The sequence below is a fragment of the Carassius gibelio genome, chromosome B23 (genome assembly GCF_023724105.1).
Source record: "Carassius gibelio isolate Cgi1373 ecotype wild population from Czech Republic chromosome B23, carGib1.2-hapl.c, whole genome shotgun sequence".
NCBI classification, from domain to species: domain Eukaryota; kingdom Metazoa; phylum Chordata; class Actinopteri; order Cypriniformes; family Cyprinidae; genus Carassius; species Carassius gibelio.
The window spans coordinates 8,935,514-8,956,439 of record NC_068418.1 but is presented as its reverse complement, the minus strand read 5'-3'; the positions used below and the strand labels follow the sequence as shown (position 1 = coordinate 8,956,439).

Here is a 20,926-nt window from a genome sequence, read left to right as displayed (position 1 = left end):
AGAAGCAGGATTGGAAATCACTGGTCTACAAGGGTTGTAATGTTTGAACAAGTCATGTGACACAAAATATCAACCAAGGGCTGTAAATAATACACTTTCAGGAAAAAAAGGGTACAAAATCTGTCACTGGGGTGGCACCCTTCCAAAAAAGTACACCTTTACGGTGTTTAATAGCCTTGTGAGTTGTGCTTCGGCATCCCGAGTTCGTTTCCCTGCTTGTGGACCTTTCCTAATCTCATCCCCCATCTCTATCCCACTTCACTTTCTGTTCAAATACTGTCCAAAGGTACAACTTTTTTGTTGTTGTTGTTTTTTTTTTAGCCCTTTTACCACCAAAGGGTACTGCTCTCGTTTTTTATTTCTGAGAGTATCTATAACACAAAGGAATACAAATAACATTTCAGCTATTTTTCCATTTATTATGAAAGACAACTGCATACATTTTCAGACTCTCAAGCTATTTCAAGCATGTCTCAAAAGGCACACTCTCTAAAAATGGTAAAGAAGCAAACATATGAGTACCTTAACCCTAAAAGGGGTGAACCCATAAAGAGACACTATATTTTATTTATTGCACAAGTCATACATAACTTCATTCATTCATTCATTCATTATGTACATGAACGAACAGGACAGGAAGAAGAAAATCTTATGGTGCCTGTCGCTTATTTGTGCACATCAAAAAAAAACAAAAAACAGCTACTTTATTAATCGATCAACCCCAATCCTCACCTCAAAACACCAAGTATTTTCAACCTACCTTTACACTTAGCTAATTATCATAATTTTAAGCGTGTTAGTCATCATTTTTCTTATAACATATTATATATATATATATATATATATATATATATATATATATATATATATATATATATATATATATATATATACACACACACACACACAATTTCATGATTTTTTTTTTTCTTCTAAACTTGACCCTTATATTTGATTTTAATAATGTGTGTATCCCCCAAGATCCATCACCCCTTTGAGGGTATACATTCACTGGAAACAGAATATTTGTTTATCAGTGCTTGTTACAGCATGGTTGTAATTCCTGAATGCTTTGGACTACTAAGGTTGATCTCTTTATAAAGAAGAATCATAGCAGATTATTGCTGAAGTGGAAACAAAAATAGAAAAAAAAGAAAGCATAAAATAAAGCTATACAAATTTTTTAATGTATACAGTAAAGATAATGTATAATACTAATTGTTTTATTTTATTTAAAATAAATATTTTATAAAATATGTTATATATCTAAAATTGCTTTAAAATCAAGCCATATGTCTAAACAATTTATGTTCCAAATTTGAAGTTGATCACAAAAAAGTTTTTATTTCCTGTGAGATTTTCTTTGGGCACTATACCCCCCCAAAAAAACCACTGGGTTACACCCAAACCCTATTGATTTTTTCAAATGTAGTTTATTCTGTTACAAATCAATAATTTTCAGTCACAATATGACTTAAATTACAAAGCGTTCACTAAATATGGAATCTTGACTGTCAGACCTTTCTGTGTTTTGACAAGATTACTAAAGGATACAGTTTTCTAAAACACAAGCCACTTTTCAAGTCATAAAGTCTATATGTAGGTTTTATATCTTGATTTATACTCCTAAAATGGTAAAATATCCCCTGAGATACAAACATAGTATTTATTTTATAAAAACCTCCAACTACATCAGCTGAGTTGGTGTCCCATGACAGGCGGCGATGCAGTTTTAAATGCTTCCTGTGAGTTAACTAAAGAACAGAGAAACAAGTCACCTCCTATAAACATTCACAACAAACTCTGAAATGAGATCTATGCTTACACTGCTTCTCCCCACAGCTTCTCAGACGTGTGTATCCCTCAGGATACATCGCCCCTTTTAGGGTTAAAGGTAAAAAAGTACTGCATTCGAAAAGCACTGCCCCAGTACCAGCTTTTGTGCCTTTTATCTGAGAGTGTAGTGTGAAAGGTTGCAATTCAAGTATCACAATGTATACTGGAGTTTGGAATACACAATGCAACCTTTCTCCAGATTTGCTGTCGGAAATCACAGTCATTAGTTGCCGAAAGTCTGAGAGTCTGCATACTTTGGGCAGTCAAAGTTGACAGATTTCACAGAAAATCTGTATGATGGCCACAGACACCAATTTTTTTAGCTTCAGACTTTTCTAGTCAAAGGAGCCAAGTTTAGAACATATTGCTTTAATTTGGAGTCTGAGTTTGAGTCATGACAACTTGAAAGCTATTTAGTGTATGATGCCCAATTTTTCCTCTACAACAAGTCCTCAAATATATGTTGTCTGGTGTTTTACAATCTGTTGAGGTGAGTATCCCAGACTTGAAATGACACAAGTTTGTTGTATGATGAAGAGAGTTTGTAATGATATGATGGTGGGTAAATGAAGACACAATTTTGAGTCAACAATCTTTTTAACCAGGGGTGCCCAAGTTTTGCTCCAACCCCAAACACACCTGAAAAAACGAATCAAGGTCTAAGAGTCAATATGTATATCATTATTTTTTTTCAAGGTTGGAGCAAAACTCCAAGTAAGTGCGCAAGACTGTCCAGATCTTAAAAACGCCAAAGCACGGTGCCATTATTGCACACATGGGTCCACTAGTTCAATTTAAGAACTACTTGAAGATTAAGAACATGAACATGCCAATTAAAACAACATTATATATGAAAGTGAAAACAAAAACAATGGATGTGCGAGAAAGTCAGATACTGTTGGCATGCATTTGACCAACTCATATTCAAAAAAAGTGTAACTCTGTACCACCCTCTGCAAGTTGCAATTTTGTCGTCAAATATACCAATAATCTCACGGTTAACGGAGTACATAATAGAGATGTACAGCTACTAGAAAGACAAGCATTCCCTCACAGCATGTCCATGCAACCAAAGAATATGTCTTTTAATTGCCATTAAATTATTCCTGTTCAATATCCTGTAAGCCTGGTCTCAGTTCAGCATCCAACAAGGCACAAGGAACATGAGATCCTCAAGCAAACCCCTCCTTCTGCAACAGCTTTCCACACATTGTGCAGAAAAGCCCCGTGGAAGGAGATTGAGAGTTAGGCTTTCATTTACTCACAAGCAGAGCCAACACCAAAGCAGCCCTCTGGAGCGGGCACACAATCACAGAGAGCAGGTGTGACCAGCTCAACATACAGTGATATCTCAGCTTGTAATAGTAACCAAACATAGCTATGAAGGTGCAAAAATACTCAAATACAGCTGGAAATACCGCAGGGTTCTTAGAGGTTTCCAGCTAGAAAAAAATGCAGCACTCTTTTGAAATAGATGTTTATTGCATATGTCATGCTACTCAACACTGCTACAACAAATACTAGTAAATACAGCAACATTAAGTAGTATTTGGATATATAATAGGCTTGCACTTGCTCTCAAACGAATGCACGGGTCCGAACACGAAGTCTTCTAAATAGAAACGAGCCCTGATTTTCTTCATTGAGGAAATGCGGCACAAGATGGTAGAGTTTTGTGTGCCGTGGCAGATTGCTGACAGTTGGGTGTCTGTCACAGTCAGCATCGAGGTTATGTAATGAGTTTGGCTTTTGTCTCTAAACTGCTGATACTGCATGTGGAGCTGCGCTCAGTTAAAAAGAGCTGCCTTTTTTGCATTCAATACGTTCAAAGAAGAGAACAGTTGGCAGATATCAGAGAGCATTTTCACACAGCATTTAGGACTCATTCTCTTCTGCTGGCCTATTTTTATTTCTCTCTCATGACTCACAATCTTGTATAACATCAAAGTAAAAAAAAAAAATGCACTAAACATAATAGGAAGTAATACATATATATATGTTTTTTTGTTTAGATTTGTAAGGTGTGTTAGTTGACCAGTGAACGACGGCAGCAGGACAAGAGTGTACACTAAGCAACAGTTGGAAAGTCATTTCTTGAGGACTTGAGGAGGATGTCTCCTTCCTGACACAATGCCATGGCAAAAAATATAATAAGAAGCACCTAAGGTCACAAGTATCAGCCACTCCAATCACAAAAATATGAGTCTAGGAGACTTTCAGCATTTCCTGTAGCTGGAGAGCACATTCGGCGGTGAGTGAAAGTCAGCGTGAAATGAACAGAAAGCTTCAGTCATCACCTACAGCTGAATTCACAAACAGTATCAGAGAAGAACAAGCTACATTTCACCAGCATCATCACCTGCATAACTGAAACCTCCAGTTCATCTGCAGGCCTTTATTAATATTCATCAAGTGGTATGGCTAAATCACCAGGAAAGAGCCGTGGAGAAGGGAGACAGGAGCCAATCGATATGCACATCTGATGTCAGAATGTCTAGATGAAATCTTCAAAGAAGACAAGTTATGGGCCTGGATGGGGTGAAGTCTGTGATAAAAGTGACACATATGCAAACTGTACAACTCTCATGTAACTACCATGCAGTCTCACATTGAGACTGACCTACTAAAGTTCATATTTTTCCATGACATTAATGGCTGGCTAACCCTTTAAAGATAAAGAGACTTATTATTCCTTACTTGTTTGGGGCTCTATGCTGCTTCAATGCATGGTGACCTAGAGGTGATCAGCCTGTGGCACTGCTGAAGTATTATTGAATCCCAGGTTGCTTTGATAGCGGCCTTCAGCTCCTCTGTATTGTTTGTCAGATGTTACTTATCTTCTTCTTCACAATTCCCCATAGATTCTCGGTGAGGCTCAGGCCAGGTGAGTTGGACTGGAAAAACACTGGACTTTAGATTCTGTGCCTCTCCAGTCTGCCTGCAGACTAGAGACCTTGATTTCCAAATGAAATGCTAAATTTAATTTCATCTGAAAAGAGGACTGCGGACCACTGAGCAACAATCCAGTTGTTTTTGCTTCTGATGTTTTTCTCTGGTTCAGGAGTGTCTTGGTTCTATGAATGTGACAGCTGTAGCTCTTTTCTTGAAGACGTCTGAGTGTGTGACTCTTGATGCGCTGACTCCAGCTTCAGTCCACTCCTTGTGAAGCTCTCCCAAGTTCTAGAATCAACTTGACTGCACCTTTTCCTACCACACTTTTTCCTTCCAGTCAACTTTCTATGAATATATTTTGATACAGCACTCTGTGAACAGCAGCCCTTTCAGCAATGACCTTCTGTGTCTTACACTCCTTGTAGAGGGTGTTGATGATTGTCTTCTGGACAACTGTCAAGTCAGTGGTCTTTCTCATAATTGTGGTTGCATGTTCTGAACTAGCCCAATAGGGACCCTGTATTTATACTCAAAATTAATCAAACTAATCAAGCTCAAAATGGAATAGTCAAATTTGGAATAGTCGTAAACATCAGAATTAAAACAAACAAAAAGCTCTTGAAATATTTCAGTGCCGTGAATATAAGAACGTTTGCTTTTTTAAATTAAATTACAAAAAATAAAGACCTTTTACATGATATTCAAATTGTCTGAGATGCACCTGTACTGTGTTGTTTCAAAATAAATAATAAATCACCCAAGCTGTCAGCTTGCAGTCTGGACTGATGGTAAAATGTTAAAAGAGTATTTGCCACAAACATACAAGCATGACTGAAATCCGATTTATGAGCAGTTCCCTCTTATGAGCCAGTTCTTTTAAGTCAATCAAAAAATTTGGCTGTCTTTTACTAATTCAAAAATGTAGACCAATTCATGAACCAATATGACTCTGAACTTGTTCTTTTTAATCAATCAAATCAGTTTCATCCGCAAAGTCCAGCTCTCAAATAAATAATTCTGAGCCTGTTCTTTTTAGTAAATCAAAACAGTGCAAATATTGAAGTCCGAAATTGAATCAATGCTGTGTAGCCAGCGACGACTGAATCATGAACAAATTACTTGAACAAGATGGATGTCCTAATGTATTCTTCAGGAAGATTCACGATCCCATTTTGACTCAGTCTAACAAATATTTCACTGCACAAACTCCATCAGAGCGGTGACTGAATGGACATCTGATTCACTCAATAATGTGCAAATATTTATGTACTAGAACAAAAAAATGACAAAAAAATGTCATACAAATACTATTTTTAAGAGCTGCCAGCCTAACCAGGTTCAAGCAAATAATGAACACATACTGTTTATTTCTTCTGGTCATTCATTTATGTAAATGTTAATGTTTAACAAATGTTACATTTTAAAAGTAATCATGATAAGTTGCTTTTTTATGTAATGTAACTGAACTCTTACCAGTTTTGTGTGTAATGTGCTTCAAACGGTCTGTGAGCAGTCCATGGGCAGGTTGTAGGGGTGCAGAGACTATTGCACAGGTATCTGACCAAAGGCCTGAAATGTTCCCGATTCATAACTCTGTGGTATACTTCCCTTCTGTTTTGGATTTGATTATCTGTTTCTATGAAGAAAAGTGTTTTTTTTTGTTGTTGTTGCTAAAGAGCGTGTTGATAAATCTATTGGCCGGTGACTGGCTCTCCCCCAGCTGTTCTCTTGGACAGCACAAGGACTGCTGCTTGTGTGGAGAACCAAAGTCATCCATCACCAACTCCCTTTACAGCTCCAAACGATCACGCCTGAAAATAATGTTCACTCAGCTGCTGATTAATTACAGCTCTCTGTGGCTCGATATGAATGGACTGCAAATACTATACTGTGCTGTGACATGCTGTTTGAAATTACACACAAAACTTCGGATATGTACAGTATATAAAATACCTGCTTTAGATATTTATTAAAAAATGGGTACAAATTCACCTTTGAACACCAGGATCACTGGAGTGTACTGTGACACTTAACGATCTAAAATAGATTCAGTTTTCATCTTGTGCATAATCACATGCTTTGTCTTTTCTTACTTAAATGCAAATTATTATAATCTTTCCCAGAGGCAAACAGTGAAAGTAATGCAGTATGACTAACTGACAGTGAGTATTAACCTTTAGCCCTTCAGGCTTTTGAATATGCGACAGGATCCTTTTCAGCAGGATGTTTTGTTTAATTATATAATTGAGAATTATTTACAAAAGAAAATAGACTGTTGCCATTATGTTTAACGTGCAGTCAGTATTTTGCACACATTATGTTCCGAAAAGGTCTAAAGCCATTGGACAGTAAAAAGAGAAGTACTCAGCTGGTCATGTGACTTTAACGTGTCTGCCCCTGTGAAATGACCCGGTTAATGTAAGTTTAAACTGCTTTTATCAGACGACCGGATGACAGGAGTCTTCATCTCTTGTGAGTGAGCATCATTTAATATTCAGCTGTATTCAGTTCTGCTTTGCATTTCTGAAAGCTGTTATAAATGGATGTTATGATTTCTATTTTTCACTGCGGAAAAGGGACATGAGGAACAGACTCTTGACTGACAGTTTTAGTAGTTTTATTTTATCTGTCTCAGTCAAATGTGTTTTCTTAAAACATATTACAGTATGACGTGTATCAACTGGTCTTTATTGTTGTTCTGCCAGCTGCTTGGATTATTTTTCTTGTGTCATATTCATGACTTGTTGTGGTCTTCTGGGAATATACAAATGCCTTAATATCTCCATTGTAAGTAATGTAGGCCACATTATTTACATTGCAGATATCAAGGCATATTTGTTCTCTTTAAACAAAATTAGCATCATCCCAGCCTCAAGTTATCTTGGACTAGGCAAGGCTTATCTTAAAGCCTTAGGCATAATAAAGTTATTATCACATAGTTCTGCTAGTCTAAAACATATAGCAAGATAAATATTTAATTCATGTATTTTTTATTGTTCATTTTGTATTCTTTTGAATTACCAATCCACACACACACACACACACATATATATATATTTGTAAGTTAATTTAGCATGCATTCATTTAAAAGGAATAGTTCATATAAAAATAAAAACTTGCCAAAATTGCACTCATCCAAGATGCAAATAAGTTTGTTTCTTTATTGAAACAGTTTTGGAGAAGCAAAACTTATTGTACTGTTCAAAACCGTTTTGGTGAGCAAAGTGATTTCAAATCTGTTACCATTAAGAGAAACAAAGCCAAGTAAAAATAATGTTAAAAATGATTTAAAATGACCAGAAATCAGCCAAAATAAAGATCATATTGATTTAAAATGTTTTTGATTAAAAAAAAGCTGCATAAAGTTCAGTTTTCACTTTGTACACTGTATGCAGGTACACAATCACACCCACCACACACACACACACACACACCTGCAGTCATTTTCAAGGTGTGAATGTTTATCACCAAATTACACATGGCTCTGTAATCTTGGAGTTGAATCAACAATCAATCAAGGCCAGGAAAGGAGAGGACAGGACTAATCGATTCTCAGTTAGCAGCCATGTGATAATTGTGCTGGTATCAGCCTCCTGATGTGAACTGCTGTGAGCTTTAAAGCCAAATGACTTGAGCCAGCCCCTGAGGGAGAATGTGGATAGTGCCTCAATTCGGCAAATATACAAATGACAAACATTGTTTAATGTCGCTTCATCTTAAATGTGTGAATTGTCATCTGATTTTACAGTTAGAGTAGTTTGTGATATCACACATACAGGATATCTCAATGTTTATGTTTATTGGCATGTTAATTTGAGCCACCAGTGATTTCTGTCACATGAATTTATGTTGTACTCGCTAAAGAATCGTACACTTCACTGGTTTAGAATTTCTATTTAATATGACTTATGAGAAAATGCAGCTGATGGCAGTGTAAAAACACCCTTTAAAGGGGAAATTATTTTTCAAATAACCTCTCAATTTATTATCTCTATGCTGAAAGAACACTTTCTCGCTCTATTAGTCATATAAGCATAGGACAGCAGACAATGTGCTGAAGTCTTTTCATAGTCAATTTGTCAGTTCAATGCCTTTCCTTTTGGGTGTTTTTGATGGTTCTGTAAACATTTCATTATTCATTTTTAACATGTTTCCAACTCTCTGTGTTTGGCTATACTCACTGTGAAGATTACATTTTTTCACTCAGGGGAAAAAATTCATCGGAAATACCTGAGCAGTTGTTTATTGTTAGCAAACACACTGATGCCACACATGCTACTGATAGCGGTGTTTGGATGAATATGTGAATATGTGCTGCATGCTTTCCTCTCAATAACCAAATAAACACAACAGAAATTATATTGATGAGAAAACAGCAGTTAAGAAAACATCGAATCATAATAATGTGGAAAATGTTTGCATCAGCTCTACAATTCAGGAGCCAAGTCACATCACGTTTATTTATATTGAACTTTGTACAATAGATTTGTTTAAAGCAAGCGGTTTTTAGTAAGTAGTAAATGTGAAAGAGTATTTCACTTTCTATTACAACTTCGGCTATAAAGTTGCTCTCAAGCGTGTTCATGTATTTACTCTAGGGCTGTCAAAAATAGCACGTTAACGCCGTTAATTAGTTGTTTGTCGTTAATTACGTCAAATTTTTTAACGCATTTCACGCATGCTCAGTGTGACAAATTATTCAGGTCAGGAAAGTCTCGTCGATCTCTGAATTCTCAAGATAGTAAAAAACAGCGGCGAGCGCTGCGACGAAAACACCGAAGAAGCTTAAGGTTTTCCCCAGTTACTCTTAAATACATTCATGCCAAGCTCGATAAACAGAGACGACTTTGGTAGTTGATACGCTGGAGCTTCTTCCTGTTATAGCGTCCTGTGTTTCACATTGCCCTTGCGCAGAACGCATACATGCAATGCAGCGAAAATTACAGCTGTTTGGAGAAGCATATGCATTTTTACTTGGTTTTACTGCCACTTGAAGCTTCCAGAACGAGAAAATATCGATCCTAAAGTATTGTGGCAGAGCAAGTGAACACCTCCCAAAAACAAGAGTGCTCAGAGTGCTTCATTCTTTCGAGTTTCTCTATGCATAATTTCATAGATATGTGGCTATATTTAACCACTGGTTCACCTAAAACTCTTACACTATCTGTAGTTAAATGGCATGGTTTGATATAGTGCACAGGTAAATTTGATCTATGTAAATGTTAAACTTTTGAAATTCAGAAAAAAAGAACCACATATTGATGAATCAATACATGAAAATGATGTATCTGTGTCCTGTTATTTATCTTTTGGTATGCATTTCAGAAAAAAATGGTTACGATTCAGGTGTAATTGCAAATAGTGATTAATCATGATTAATCCACTGAAAATTCTGATTAATTTGATTAAAATTTTTAATCATTTGATAGCCCTAATTTACTCACATCTGACCTCGATGGACTGAACAGAACAAATAAACCCATTGTCGCCAAATATTTTCAATGGAAAGCAACTAAAGTCTGATTTGACTGGTGAGTCTCGGAAAGTAGATAATGTTTGTCCAAAAAGTCACTACATTAAATAAATAAAAACATAAATAAATAAATAAATAAAAACAAATTCACTAAATGGGGTGAAAAAGTCACTAAACCACTAAGTTGGCAACCAGAGAAAATGTCCATGTTCAAAGAAGATGGAGCTCCAAAGCCACAGTTACTTATTACCTAATCTCCACAAACCATTGCGAATTTTAAAGGTATGATGAGTTTTTTTTTCCTGGTTTTGTTTGAAATTATGTCGCAGCAGTTTGTTCTTTGACTTTGCTTGTAGTAAATTGGAACATTTGTTGCCTCAAGTCAACATTCTCAAATTGTCTATGAAATTCTGGTCTGTGAACATCCTTATTGTTTCACTGCACTTCAGTCCAGTGTTTGAAGTCTTTACAGTGTTGAAAATGCAGGACTGCTCTGTGTACAGGCCTGATTTGGCATTCATGTCCTGGGAGGCCAGACTCTCTCTCTCTCTCTCTCTCTTACTCTTTTGCTCTTGCTCAACACTAGAAGTAAACAGCAGCTTTAATCAATGATTCCTTTGCACTCTCCTGCCTCACATGTCCACTCTCTGGCAGTCACCAGATGGTGGACATGAAGCAAATTTACTACAGCACAAAAACACCTCTGTCTTGACTTCAATGCACCTCTGTGGTGCCCTTACAGACCAAACAGTCAATATTTTAACTTAATTTTGAAAGTACAGTATATAGAGGTCTACTACCGAGAGGCTACTATGAATCTTTGCATTATTAATGTATAGTATTGCAGTGTTCAATGTAATTGTTTTGCCCAATTTGATTACATCATTCACAGTGCTTCATGCGAGTGGGAGTTCCCTGCAGAATTCTCATCTCGCTGGCCACGCTCTTCAATGGGCCTAATATATTTGGAATTCTAATAGCCCTGCTATTCACACTCAAGCAGACTTTACATCCCATTTCAAAGAGCTGTATGGTCATGCCACCACGGAGATCTCTGTCCGTGATCAGCTCTTCCTCATTAGCCAGGGAATGGCATCAGTGAATGAGTATAGTGTCAAATTTCGCATTCTGGTGGTGACTATTGGCTGGAAATGAGGCGACCTTACTCGCCGCATTTCGTCAAGGGCTCAACGCCGAACGAATGGTGATTTATGACGACATGTGAGCTTGGAAAGCTTCATTCAGAAGGCCATAAAGATCTCTCAACATCTACATGCCTGCAAGCCATGCCACTCTCTTCACCGATCTCCCTCTGCCTCACTGCTTACAGTACCAGAAACCGTGCAAGTTGATTAATATCATCTCATCCATGTGGAGCACACTAGTAGGATTACCTCGGGACTCTGTCTATATTGTGGAGAGAACAGACATTTGATTCGCTCTTTTCCTGTTCGACCAGCATGCCCAGCAGTGACTACCATCCAGCTCAGTTCTCAGATAGCAACTCTGACTTGTATGAATGTGTCATTAATGTCATCTCACCAATCCCTTTCAGTGCAAGCTCTTGTAGACTCTGGCTCTTCTGGAAAATTAATCTCACTGGCCACAATACAATGGCTACAGCTAAAACCTCACCATCCAGGGAAAACCATTGGGCTATGGCAAGTTAGTTATGCTCTACCATCACACTCCTTTCTGGTGCCTTCATGAGGAGCACATGCCCTTTCTGGTGCTGGAGGATTTGACCCCGGAGATCATCCTAGGACACCCTTACATTCTCCCATCATTAACTGGAATATCAACAAAGTTCTTTACCGGAGTGAGTACTGTTGCTTCACTACCATCTCATCTCAGTCCCATCCTTGCTACCAACATAAAGAGTCCTGAACCGAAGGAAACTCTAATCATTCCTCCTGAATACTGGGTGTACAAGGATGCGTTCAGCAAGTGGGCCTCCATGGAATTACCACCTCACCGGCCATGGGACTGTGTCATTGATCTGCTGCCTGGAGCTCAACTTCCCAAGGGTAGAGTTTACCCATTGTCTATCCTGGAGCAAAGAGCTATGGAGGAGTACATTAAAGGGTTAGTTCACCCAAGATTATGTCATTAATAACTTACCTTCATGTCGTTCCAAACCCATAAGACCTTCGTTCATCTTTGGAAAACAGTTTAAGATATTTTAGATATAGTCCGAGAGCTCTCAGTCCCTCCATTGAAGCTGTGTGTACGGTATACTGTCCATGTCCAGAAAGGTAAGAAAAACATCATCAAAGTAGTCCATGTGACATCAGAGGGTCAGTTAGAATTTTTGGAAGCATTGAAAATACATTTTGGTCCAAAAATAGCAAAAACTAAGACTTTATTCAGCATTGTCTTCTCTTCCGTGTCCGTTGTGAGAGAGAGTTCAAAACAAAGCAGGTTGTGATATCCGGTTCGCGAACCAATCATTCGATGTAACTAACCCTTTAAGGATGCTCTCCAACAAGGCTTCATCCATCCCTCTACATCACCAGCAGCGTCCAGCTTCTTCTTTGTAGATTAGAAGGATAACTGAAGCACCTTCCACTGTCGGCTGCCCTGAAGGAACTGCATGGAGCTTTTATCTTCTCCAACCTTGCAAAGCGCCTACAACCTCGTTAGTTTCCACCATGGTGATGAGTGGAAGACCGCATTCATCACAGCCACTGGACACTATGAATATCTTGTTATGCTTATGTGAGTTGTTATCCAACTCACCTTCTGCTTTCCAAGAATTTATGAAGGAGGTGTCTCTCCATTGCTTTGTGGTAGTGTAAACTGTAGTGAAATCCACCAAGCCACTCAATCTGAGCCTGCTCCACTGGGAGGTCCAGAAGGTAGGACCTATATTCCATCAGCCCTCCGCTTTACCCTTCTGGACTCACTGCACTCTTCTCGGGGCTCTGGACATTCAGGCAGCCAGCAAACCCTCTCACTCTTCCAAAACCGATAATGGTGGCCCAAAATGGCCGGGAAGTCTGTGCCATCACCATCAAGTTTCCCCATCACTTAACACAAGGAAAACTGGTACCACTTCACAATTCCCACCAGCCTTGGTCCCACATCAGAGTCGATTTTGTCCCCAAATCAGAATCTCACACATGTATCTTCATTGTGGTTGACAGGTTCTCTAAGGCATGCAAACTTCTCCCTCTCAGAGGACTACCTACCTAAATGGAAACCACAAAGCAGTTGTTCCGTCATGCATCATGCTTCGGCATTCCTGAATATATCTGTAAGCCTCATCTCCAGACACGATCTGCAATCAAATGTCCAGACAGAGTGAAAAATCCAGGAGATTGGGATATATCTAGAACCACTGGAGCCTTTACCTTCCCTGGGCCGAGTATGCACAAAACTGATTCAGGCAGAATACTACTGGCCTCACATCATTTCAGTGAGTAGTCGGCTTTCAACCTCTCCTTTTCAATTGGACTGGAGAACCATCTGAGTTTCCAGTGGTTGATCACTGCTTCAGAGAGAGCGAGAGAATACAGGACTCAGCGCATGTTCATCTCCAGCAGGCACTTTAGAGACAGCAAATCCAAGAGGACTCTTGCCATCTACCCATTCTTCAAAACCAACCTGGAGATAAGGCATGACTGTCCACACTGGACATTTATTACCAACTGTATCTTTGAGCCCCCTCTATATTGGCCATCATGAGGCAGATCAATGATATCACTTACAGGCTTGATCTCACTACCGTATAGCACCTACCTTCCATGTCTCTCTTCTAAAGCCTTGCATTAATCCTCTGTCTCCTTCTCCCTCAGAGTCTGATGAATCTAACTTAACTCCTCCTCCCGAGATTGCTGAAGAGGAGACTATCTAGTGCCTAGAGACGAAATTCTGGATCACTCTGTGAATTTCATAACCTCTATCCTGGTCGCCCTGCACCCAGGGACCTCGGTCGTCCTCGACGTCGGCAGCTGGTGTCCGGAGCCACCTGTGGGGGAGGGGTACTGTCAAGGATTCTCCAGCCTCGTCAGACCCTATTATCTCACACACCATTCAAAATCACCGGAGTACTAATCAGCCACACATGTAAACATTAGCTCAAATGCACAGTCACTGCAGTTGCACTGTCTGGTTCTGAGTTCACTAAGCTACTCCTTTACCTGACTCCCCTACCTGGACTTCCTCCTGCTTCCTGCCTGTCTTTTGCCTTAGGCAACATCCATCGGACCTGTTAAGAGATACAAGCATCTGTTATCAAACTAAGCTAAGTACAGTCATTATCAAATGCTCTGCATTTCTCCCCTCTGCATCAAGCTGTTAAAGACCTTTTAACGACAGACCTGTTGTGAGCTCTGTTTATTTATAAAGACTGTTCATCAATAATATATGCTTTTGTTAAAGCCATATGATGGCAATGTTTTGTGCTGTGTGCAACAGTTAGCTTCCAGAAATAAAAATGCCATTAATTTTCTCCATAGAGAAACTGATTTTTACTCAAAACTTTTAAACCTTCAAAGGCAGACCTACTGTGAGCTCTGAGGCTGCTGATGCTACATGCTTTTGTTGAAGCAATCAGTACACATTATTTTAAATGATTTTTTAAATAATCGTATTTTACAGCAGAATCCATGGTGAAAAACTACTGTCACAATAAATAAGTAGACCTCGGGGAGACAGTAAGTTAAAGCTCTTTATTAAAGAGCCAGGCTGGTTTCTTTGTAAATTCAGCACCAAGGCCAGCAGCCAAAAAAAAAAAAAAAAACAGCACATGGTACTGCAGCAGAGAATCGAGCATCTCTGGTGGAACATCATGAAGTGCATCTGTAGCCACTCTGTAGGGATGTGAAAAGTGACTATGATAGCACAGAAATGTTAAAGTGCCTGAAGCTGAAAGCTGAAAACAGTGAAGCTCTATCTTTGACACTAAAATGGATACTAATCCGCAGCACCATATGACATAAAGCCAGCAAAACATCACTGTCAGGTTATTGAGCAGTCCTCAGTCACCTCTCACTCCACTGGTGTACCAATAACAGCTGAAGTGTTTAATGAACAAATACTTAAGCTGTTGAAGTATCTTGTGGTCAGATGCAATGAGGTTTGATGCTCATGCAGCCACTGCATGTTTAAGTCTTGTTCAACCCTGTTCTCACCATCATTTTATAAAATGTGTACAAAAATAGAAGAGAGTAACAGTTTACAATTAAATGAAAGCGAATTCATTTAATGGATTGAAGGCATTGAACCACCATAAATGGCTGCCCACTGCTCCTGGTGTGTGTTCACAGTGTGTGTGTGTGTGTGCACTTTGGATGGGTTAAATACAGAACATGAATTCTGTGTATGGGTCACCATACTTGGCTTGACATTTGACATATCTTGACGATACTTGTTTTAAACTGCACACCACAAACATTTTCAAGTACTAATTGCAAACATATGTTTGAAAAACATACATAACCAAACAAACATAACCGTTTTATTTTTTTATTTTATTTTTTTAGTATAGGTGTGTAAAACTTATAGCCAAACAGTATAGCTAAAGTATCATCAGTTTATATTTACCATAGACCTTTCTTTACTTATAAACTGAAAAGCTCCCTCATAATCCATCTCTAAATCTCAAAAGAGAACCCAGGGCAAATGGGTATTCTGGGTATTTAAGTAATGGCGGGAGCATTCGCTAAAAATTGGGATATAGATGTATATATATATATATATATATATATATATATATATATATATATATATATATATATATATATATATATATATATATATATATATATATATATATATATATTTAAAGATGTTTTTTTATTTGTATCACTTTTATACATTTTTTAAAAAAAATCTATGTTTTGTCATCTAATATAATTGAGATAAAACAGTAAAAGCAGTTTGCAATTAAATGATCATGTAATAATAATAATACATTTTATTTTTTATAGATTTTTTTTAAGTTAAGTTTTGTCATCTAGTTACATAATTTGCTGTATGCTGTGATAAATGTCTAATTGAATAAAAATTTATTTACAGTCAATACAGTCACTGCCCTTGGCATGCCTTTTTCAAAATGTACGAACATCAGAAATTCCTCTTATTGTGCTCCTTCGCAGGTCAACTGAAGTTCATGTAAGAGGTTCAAGCTTATAAATCATAAAAAAGCAGCACAAATGGGAGCAGCTCTGACCTTGCAAAGCTTGTTAGCCCTTTCAATGTTTTTCAGCTAGTTCCATCACATTCCATTCTTCCTTTCTTTCTCTTTTCATTTTCACAGTAGAGCACAACTGCTTTTAAGCTTCTCCGTAGGCAGTGTGTTCAATCACTCAGTACTGCTTTTCTGGATATCAGCCATTTTATTCCTGGCTAAATTAATGCATGAATCCATTCAGTGTGATTGAGAGATTTGGAATGCACAAGATGAGCTGCATTTCCACAGACATGCAGAGGACACCCTGTACTCTTTGAGAATCCTGTCATCTCTTGAATATGAATCGATGGCAGAAGAGCGGCAATGTCTTCCTCTATCTGTAACCACCTCCCAGTAGCACAGAGGAACACAACAGCCTAAAATACAAAGGGAATAGAGTAATAGCGAAGCATCAGAGGAGCACAGCAGTGTTCAGTCCTGCTTGTGTTAAGCTCCGCCCCTGACTCCTCCCCCTGCCTTCCCTTTGGATTAATTATGCAGCTCACTGCAGCATTTTCAGTGTTGCATGCAGTTTGTCCTGCCACAACTCCCTGTTCCTCTCTCTCTTCCTCCTCCTTTTTCTGTCTTTCTCTTCTCTATTCTTTCCGCCTCTATTCTTGGAGGTCTAAATTTGATTAAATTCTTCCCTCTCTCTCTCACTCCCGCCTTTAATTCTCCGCTCTTCTTACAGCACCATAACAAGAAATAAGGCTGCAATTCAGGCTCGTCTGAAAACACTCTGCTGCTGCACACATACATAAAGCTTCAAGCATTGCATCATGAAGGGGAACTACTGCACACTCCCTGCCTAATGCCTGGACGAGAGCGTTTAACCCATGTGGGCTCAAACCATCCTGTCTCACAATGGCTAATTACAGCAGCTGTTCTGCAATGAATTTGGCTTTAAATTATGCAATTATTCCAAATTGTTGTCCCTGTTAGGTTTAATTATGTAGTTGAGCTCTATATTTATTATTATTATTATTATTATTATTATTATTATTATTATTATTATTATTATTATTTTCCATCTTTACATGACAGGGATGCCAAACATAATATCAAATCTGTAGGATAATAGGTATTGATGCAGATCATAGAAATGGTCTTCTACTTATAGTTACATTTACAGTTAGACATTTAGACATTTCTTTAGCTTCTGACCAAAATATAGGTGCACACTCTGAGCTTTAGTTGGATGGTATTCTCATCAAAATTGGAGGAAGGGTAAGGGATTACAGCTTTTTAATATGTTTTTATAATAAGCAATTGGATAATTGGCGCAAAAGCTGTTTCATGGACAGATGTGAGCTATTCTTTCATTATGTCTACACCAATTAAGCAGGTAAAAGGTCTGGAGCTGATTCTGAGTGTGTCATTTGCATTTGGAAAAGCTGTTGCTGTGAACCCACATCATGCAGTCAAATAATCTCTTTTTACAACACAAAGAGACAATTGTTATTTCCACTATTTCCAAATCCATCAGAGAGATAGCAGTGACATTATGAGTGGCCAAATTAAGTTTGGTACATAAAAACAGCATAAAAAAGCATGGATGTGCACGAAGGAAAACAGTGGAGGATGATCTGAGAATCTCTCCATGGTAGAGAAAAACCTTTCACAACATCCAGCCAAGAGAAGAACACTCTCCAGGAGGTAGACATGCCACTGTCAAAGTCTACAAGGAGACTTCACCAGAGCAAATACAGAGGGTTCACCACATGATGCCAACAAGGCCAGATTAGACTGCCAAAAAAAAGAAGAAGAAAAAAAAAGAAAGAAATCTGAAAAAGCCAGACCACTTCTAGAAAAGCATTCTTTGGACGGCTGAAATTAAGATAAACTTGAAACACGGTGGATCAGTGCATGGCTTCCAGTGGCACTGGGTTACGTTTACTGGTGATGTGACAGAAGACAGAAGCAAACGGAAGAATTCTGAAGTGTGTGAGATATACCTCATGCCCAGATTCAGTCAAATGGAGCTTCATAGTACAAATGGAAGACCCAAAACATATAGAAAATGCAATCCAGGAGTTTTTGAAGGTAAAAATGTGGAATATTCTATAATTACCAAGTCAATCTCCTGATCTCAGAACCCTTCCACACTTAAGAAACACATAAGATTCTCAACTAAATATAAAACAATGAACATTTAATTTATGGTTATATTTATTTGTCCAATTACATTTGAGCTCCTGAAAATGGGGGGAATGTGTATTAAAATGGCTGTAATTACTAAGCATTTTATGTTTCATTTTATATGTTACATTTTTTTTTTGTTAAACCCCTTGAATTAAAACTTAAAGTCTGCACTTCAGTTTTATCTTGATTAATTCTGCTCTGGGGGGGATACAGAGCCGAAATTATTAAAATTGTGTCAGTGTCCAAATAAATCTGGACCTAACTGTATAAGTTCAAGCTGTAAAAAATAAACAATACAGTGTATATTGTCTGCTTATTATATATATATACACACAACACAGGTGAAGGGTGATGACCAGTGCCAGGTATGGGGCTGATGGGAACCCCTTTGTGTATTTTGAATCACATGATCTTGCAAATTTGAAGCGATGCATTTACATGTTAGATAATCTAATGTAATGTAGATATATTGATGTTATATATTATGAGCTGCTTTCCATTTATAGCCATTTGAAAGTGCATTTAAATGAGTTTGTAGAAGCAATGCACTGCTTTCACCTTTGCGCTGGCACTGAGTAGGATGACAGAACAGAGTACTTAATACAGAATATCTGATCTAATCTGGTGCAGCAATGTTTGTGGTTATTCATCGGGAAGACAGTTTTGTTTAATAATCTTTTATATCACTTCAGTGCAATCAAAGAATGAGAAAGCATCTGACGGTCATTCAGAGAAGAGAACATGGGGACAGCATCCATCAGACACCAAGACTGACCTCGACACCGCATCAGTTTGAGCGAAGCTCTCAGAGGACAGAACTAGTGTTTGTGATGTACCGCACGGGTGTGGTTAAACCAGTCATGAATATCACACGAGTCTGATAAACACAGGAACAAGAGTAATGTTTGAAGTGTGTATGCTGCACTCTGAATGGGGGCTGGGTGCTGCAACATACCGCAGTGCTCGAAGCTTTCAGCACACCCACTCCATCATCTCCTCTCTCTCTCATGCTCACCCACAGTGCCCCTCTGTCTTTATGTTCCTGTACCACTCTCAGTCTCCAACACACGCTCCTCCCTCTTTCTTCTGTCCTACATTATAGTCTCACACTTTCCTCTCCTTTACACTGCTTACACAACACCACTCTATGAACAGAAAACACATACACAGATAGCTCTACACACTCCCCCTAATGTAGCAGCTCACACAGTACACCTCGTCCACCGTAAGGTTAATCAGCTTGTCAACAAAGCCCAGCATGAAGACTGATTGTACTTGTTCTTTAATGAATTGATTGCCCATCGCACAAGGATTTGATGGGGCAGATTTACCTGAATGTTTTAATTCAAACGTCTTGCCTTGTTGACTCCTATAACCTCATTCATATTAAGGCCTTTAATGAAATTGAATAGTGCACTTTCCTTTCATGATCGCAGGGAGTCTAAGAACTTCACATCACAAGCAATGCTTTACCAGGTGTGCTCTTGATCAATTTTACTTTGGCAGAAATCCACAGATATGGAGCCGTTAATGTAAAGCAAACGTCAGAATGCATGCATTAAAAATGCATCCACTATGATAAAGTGGTTTGAGGTGATAATATTGTGCAAAAAAAAATCTGCATCTGTAATCACAATTCGTATGAAAAGGAATTAATGTTTTACTCCCACTAGAGTTAATTTTATTTGGGAAACTGCAGTGAATTGTATGTGTATGCATGTTTTTAAGAGTTTTGCAGAAATATAAGTATGTTTTTCCATTGAGCCCAGGTAATTGATCTCAACACTTAAGAAAAATTAAGAGCTGAGGTCTAAAAAGCTGTTTCAGATCAGTCTCATTGAAACATTGTGATCTGGTTGTACTTGCTAATTGGCCATTGTTTATTTTTCCTTTATTTGTAATAACACATGGCGCCCTCTACTGGTCGGAAAGCATATGAACGTGAACAAAAGTACAAAAGTGGTTGATGGTTTTACATTGCATCACTCACTGTATCATTTTTATAAAAATGAAGTTATAACCCCTGATTACCTTAGCTGTTAATGGGCAGATAGCTTAACTATTCAATTCAATTCAAGTCAATGCTCTCACATAAAATCTCTCTTTAACATCACATATTTTAACATTTCTGCAGGGCAAAAGACTGCCAGTACAGTCAATTACAAAACTAAGCATTCAGAGAGTTGTACTCTGCCTGTAGTCATCCTTCAAATTAATCACAGAAATCGTTGTGTTCCCCTTTAGTATAGTAATAAAGAAATATACTGTATGATCTAATCCATGGATTTGGGGTAAACACAGTAGTCTAATCTAAACTGTCTCAGTTTCAAATCACCTATCCAGAGTATTAAGCCTAATAAAAATACAAAATGATATTTTACGCAGGCAGAACCTTTAAAATGGCCACT

General features: G+C 38.1%; 1 protein-coding gene across 1 annotated transcript in view; it reads right to left on the bottom strand.

Annotated features, from left to right (window-relative positions):
- Positions 1–20,926, bottom strand: part of LOC128011662 (synaptotagmin-2-like) — a 68,092-nt gene that overhangs the window by 46,948 nt on the left and 218 nt on the right. The gene's annotated exons all lie outside the window — the stretch shown is intronic.